Below are 6,141 nucleotides of genomic sequence, written 5' to 3'. Positions count from 1 at the left end.
TGCTATTATATTACCCGTTTGGATGTTTCTGGGCTTTACTATACACTTCTATATCATTTTTGGGACTAACCTACTAACCGGAGGGCCAGCCCGAATTGCTGTTTTTTTTGCCTATTTCAGTGTTTCGCAGAAAAGGAATATCAAACGGAGTCCGACGGAATGAAACCTTCGGGACCGATCTTTTTGGAACAAACGCAATCTAGGAGACTTGGAGTGGACGTCAAGAAGTAGCCGAGGCGGCCACGAGGGTGTAGGGTGTGCCCTGGGGGGGGTGCCCCCTGCCTCGTGGGCCCCTCATGGCTCCCTAACCTACCTCCTTCGCCTATATATATCTACGTACCCCGAAACCATCAAGGAGCACCACGAAAAACTATTTCCACCACCGCAACCATCTGTACCCATGAGATCCCATCTTGGAGCCTTTTCCGGCTCTCCGCCGGAGGGGGAATCGATCACGGAGGGCCTCTACATCATCACCAAGGCCTCTCCGATGAGTTGTGAGTAGTTTACCATAGACCTTCGGGTCCATAGTTATTAGCTAGATGGCTTATTCTCTCTCTTTGAATCTCAATACAAAGTTCGCCTTGATCTTCTTAGAGATCTATTCGATGTAACTCTTTTTGCAGTGTGTTTGTCGAGATACGATGAATTGTGGGTTCATGATCAAGTTTATCTATGAGAAATATTTGAATCTCCTATGAATTCTTTTATGTATGATTGGTTATCTTTGCAAGTCTCTTTGAATTATCAGTTTGGTTTGGCCTACTAGATTGATCTTTCTTGCAATGGGAGAAGTGCTTAGCTTTGGGTTCAATCTTGCGGTGTCCTTTCCCAGTGACAGCAGGGGCAGCAAGGCACGTATTGTATGTTGCCATCAAGGATAAAAATATGGGATTTATATCATATTGCTTGAGTTTATCCCTCTACATCATGTCATCTTGCTTAATGTGTTACTCTGTTCTTATGAACTTAATACTCTATATGCATGCTGGATAGCGGTCGATGTGTGGAGAGTAATAGTAGTAGATGTAGAATCGTTTCGATCTACTTGTTGCGGACATGAGGCCTATATACATGATCATGCCTAGATACTCTCATAACTATGCACTTTTCTATCAATTGCTCGACAGTAATTTGTTCACCCACCGTAATACTTATGCTATCTTGAGATAAGCCACTAGTGAAACCTATGGCCCTAGGGTCTATTCTCTATCATATAAGTTTCCAATCTACTTTATTTTGCAATCTTTACTTTTCAATCAATATCATAAAAATACCAAAAATATTTATCTTATCATATTATCTCTATCAGATCTCACCTTCGCAAGTGGCCGTGAAGGGATTGATAACCCCTTTATCGCGTTGGTTGCAAGGTTCTTGTTTGTTTGTGTAGGTGCGAGGGACTTGTGAGGAGCCTCCTACTGGATTGATACCTTGGTTCTCAAAAACTAAGGGAAATACTATGCTACTTTGTTGCATCACCCTTTCCTCTTCAAGGGAAAAACCAACGCATGCTCAAGAGGTAGCAGACCCCCACGTCACGCACGAACCTCCACGTCGCGCGTTCAATGTGGGTCGTGGGGAAGCGCAACATATGAAGAAGTTGTCGTGGTAAAAATCCACCCTGCCTGCCCGCGCACCATTCTGGGCCTAGCCCAACAATGTTTCGCACTTATGTATGGCCCAGGCCCGGGGGCTCCTGTCGGTGTACTAAAGAAGGGGCACTCCTTTGTACCCCTTTTACTTGTGCACGGGCAGTCAGAGCCGCGCCTGTGGCCACACTTAGCAGGGCAGAGAAGGGAGCCAGAGCGCAAGATGATTAAAGCAACGCCAAGACCAAGAGACACAAGAAGCAAGAGGGCGAGGTGGATTCCCCGGCAAGATCCTTGCCAGGGCGGTCTCCGAAGCCCTGGCAAGATCCTTGCCGGGGCGGTCTCTGCAGCCCTGGCAAGAGCCTTGCTATGGTAACTTGCCCAGTACCAGCAGAGCGTGCCACCCTTGAGCCCAGGGGTTCCAACACCATCAACCACATTGGAACTAAGGCTCGGGAGGCACCTCCATGGTGGCATGCAGATCTTTGTGAAGACCAGAAGCACACAAGACCGGATGAGAACCAGAAGACGACGATCCTCGGCAAGATCCTTGCCAAGGATACCCACGAGACCCCTGGCAAGATCCTTGCCGAGGACGACCACGACGCCCCGGCAAGACCCTTGCAGGGCCCCCGGCAAGACCCTTGACGAGGACATCTGCGGGGCCGCAACCAGGCCCACGCCCGCCAAGATTCCACTGCCGTTCCTATGCAGCTGCCAGCCCATCAACCAGGCGAGCACCTGCGTGGCGACGTGAGGCCTCTCGGCCAACTCAGCAAGCACCTGCATGGTGGCATGCAGATCTTCATGAAGACCCTACCACCACGCCAACTCAGCAGCCTGCTAGTCTACATGGCACTGCACGCCTCGCTAGCGTAGATGCGTGTCGGGGCAAGATGAGGTGGCGACGGACAGGACGGTCCTCGTTACCGTCCCTGATAAAGCAAGGGGACACCTAAGGAGCGCATTGAATGCGTTCTGTCTTGTAATGGCGAGCGATAAGCTCGGCCACTGTACACCTTTCCACCTCATGTGTGCCACTGTGGCGTCTCCTTCAACTATAAAAGGAGGCCCGAGGCACACTAGAGGGGGATTCGGCTCTTTGGGGCAAGTTCCATGCCGTAGCTAGTTCAAGAACACTCAAATAGACACCAAAGAAGGACTAGGGTATTACGCATCCTCGCGGCCCGAACCTGGGTAGATGATCCTTGTGCTGGCTCCTGATCCCGCTCTTTCCGTAACCCCTCACCCGCCGACCATAGTAGGGATTCCGGTGATCCCATAGGTGTCATTTTCCACCGACACCGAGCAACACCTAACCAATCTAGGAGATACCACTCTCCAAAAGGTAATAGATGGTGTGTTGATGATGAACTCCTTGCTCTTGTGCTCCAAATGATAGTCTCCCCAACACACAACTCTCTCTCACTGATTTGGCTATGGTGGAAAGAGGATTTGAGTGGAAAGCAACTTGGGAAGGCTAGAGATCAAGATTCATATGATTGGATTGGAATGTCTTGGTATCAACACATGAGTAGGTGGTTCTCTCTCAGAAAATGAGTAGTGGAAGTGTAGGTATGTTTTGATGTCTTGATAACCCATAAGTGTAGGGGATCGCAACAGCTTTCGAGGGTGAAGTACAACCCAAATTTATTGATTCGACACAAGGGGAGCCAAAGAATATTCTTGAGTATTAGCAGTTGAGTTGTCAATTCAACCACACCTGGATAACATTGTATCTGCAACAAAGTATTTAGTAGCAAGAGTGGTATGATAGTAATGGTAACAGTAGCAACAGAAAAGATAAATGTTTTTGGGTTTTTGTAGTAGTTGTAACAGTAGCAACGAAAAAGTAAATAAGCGAAGAACAATATGTGAAAAGCTCGTAGGCAATGGATCAGTGATGGATGATTATGCCGGATGCGATTCCTCATGCAATAGTTATAACATAGGGTGATATAGAACTAGCTCCAATTCATCAATGTAATGTAGGCATGTTTCCGTAAATAGTCACACATGCTTATGGAAAAGAACTTGCATGACATCTTTTGTCCTACCCTCCCGTGGCAGCGGAGTCCTAGTGGAAACTAAGGGATATTAAGGCCTCCTTTTAATAGAGAACCGGACCAAAGCATTAACACATAGTGAATACATGAACTCCTCAAACTACGGTCATCACCGAGAAGTATCCCGATTATTGTCACTTCGGGGTTGTCGGATCATAACACATAATAGGTGACTATAGACTTGCAAGATAGGATCAAGAACACACATATATTCATGAAAACATAATAGATTCATATCTGAAATCATGGCACTCGGGCCCTAGTGACAACCATTAAGCATAGCAAAGTCATAGCAACATCAATCACAGAACATAGTGGATACTAGGGATCAAACCCTAACAAAACTAACTTGATTACATGGTAAATATCATCGAACCCATCACCGTCCAGCAAGTCTACGATGGAATTACTCACGCACGGCGGTGAGCATCATGAAATTGGTGATGTAGGATGGTTGATGATGACGACGGCGACGAATCCCCCTCTCCGGAGCCCCGAACGGACTCCAGATCAGCCCTCCCGAGAGAGATTAGGGCTTGGCGGCGGCTCCGTGTTGTGAAACGCGATGAAAATTTCTCCTTGGTTTTTTTCTCCCCGAGACGGTATATATGGAGTTGGAGTTGAGGTCGGAGGAGGTCCGGGGGGCCCACGAGATAGGAGGGCGCGCCCCTACGGGGGGCGCCCCCCTGTCTCGTGGACAGCCTGTGGGCCCCCTGACCTTGATTCTTTCGCCAAAAATTATTATTAAATCTGAAAAGTGCCTCCATGGATTTCCAGGACATTCCGAGAACTTTTCTTTTCTACACATATAACAACATCATGGCAGTTCTGCTGAAAACAGCGTCAGTCCGGGTTAGTTTCATTCAAATCATGCAAGTTAGAGTCTTAAACAAGGGCAAAAGTGTTTGGAAAAGTAGATACGTTGGAGACGTATCAACTCCCCCAAGCTTAAACCTTTGCTTGTCCTCAAGCAATTCAGTTGACAAACTGAAAGTGATAAAGAAAAACTTTTACAAACTCTGTTTGCTCTTGTTGTTGTAAACATGAAAAGCCAGCATTCAAGTTTCAGCAAATATTATGAACTAACCATATACAGATAGGTCTCACAATTACTCATATCAATAGCATAATCAGCTAGCGAGTCATAATAATAAAACTCGGATGACAACACTTTCTCAAAATAATCATAACATGATATAACAAAATGGTATCTCGCTAGCCCTTTCTGAGACCGCAAAACATAAATGCAGAGCACCTTTAAAGATCAAGGACTGACTAAACATTGTAATTCATGGTAAAAGAGATCCAGTCAAGTCATACCCAATATAAACCAATAATAATGAATGCAAATGATAGTGTGCTCTCCAGCGGGTGCTTTTAATAAGAAGGATGATGACTCAACATAAAAGTAAATAGATAGGCCATTCACAGAGGGAAGCAGGGATTTGTAGAGGTGCCAGAACTCGATTTTAAAATAGAGATTGAATAACATTTTGAGCGGCATACTTTCGCTGTCAACGCAACAACTATGAGATGGCTGTATCTTCCATACTACATGCTTTATAGGCAGTTCCCAAACAGAATGGTAAAGGTTTATACTCCCCCAACCACCAACAAGCATCAATCCATGGCTTGCTCGAAACAACGAGTGCCTCTAACATAGAACAGCCCTGGGGGAGTTTTGTTTAATTATTTTTATTTGCTTTGATCTTTTTGGATCATGGGACTGGGCATCCCGGTTACCGGCCCTTTCTCGTGAATGAGGAGCGGAGTCCACTCCTCGTGAGAATAACCCACCTAGCATGGAAGATATAGGCAGCCCTAGTTGAAACATGAGCTGCTCGAGCATACAAAACAGAATTTCATTTGAAGGTTTGGAGTTTGGCACATACAAATTTACTTGGAACGACAGGTAGATACCGCATATAGGAAGGTATAGTGGACTCGTATGGAACAACTTTGGGGTTTAAGGAGTTTGGATGCGTAAGCAGTATTCCCGCTTAGTACAGGTGAAGGCTATCAAAAGATTGGGAAGCGACCAACTGAGAGAGCAAGAACAGTCGTAAGCATGCATTAAAATTAATTCACACCAGATACAAGCATGAGTAGGATATAATCCACCATGAACATAAATATCGTGAAGGCTATGTTGATTTGATTCAACTACATGCGTGAACATGTGCCAAGTCGAGTCAGTCAATTCATTCAAAGGAGGATACCATCCCATCATATCACATCATAATCATCCTAATAGCATGTTGGCATGCAAGGTAAACCATTATAACTCATAGCTAATCAAGCATGGCACAAGCAACTATAATCTCTAAGTGTCATTGCAAATAGGTTTATTTCATAATAGCTGACTCAGGAACGATGAATCATCATATTCACAAAAACAAGAGAGGTCAAGTTCATACCAGCTTTTCTCATCCCAATAAGTCCATCATATATCGTCATTATTGCCTTTCACTTGCACGACCGAA

Source organism: Triticum aestivum, chromosome 2B, assembly GCF_018294505.1.
Source record: "Triticum aestivum cultivar Chinese Spring chromosome 2B, IWGSC CS RefSeq v2.1, whole genome shotgun sequence".
Lineage (NCBI taxonomy): Eukaryota > Viridiplantae > Streptophyta > Magnoliopsida > Poales > Poaceae > Triticum > Triticum aestivum.
The sequence above is the reverse complement of the archived record's forward strand: the minus strand, read 5'-3'. Positions refer to the sequence as shown.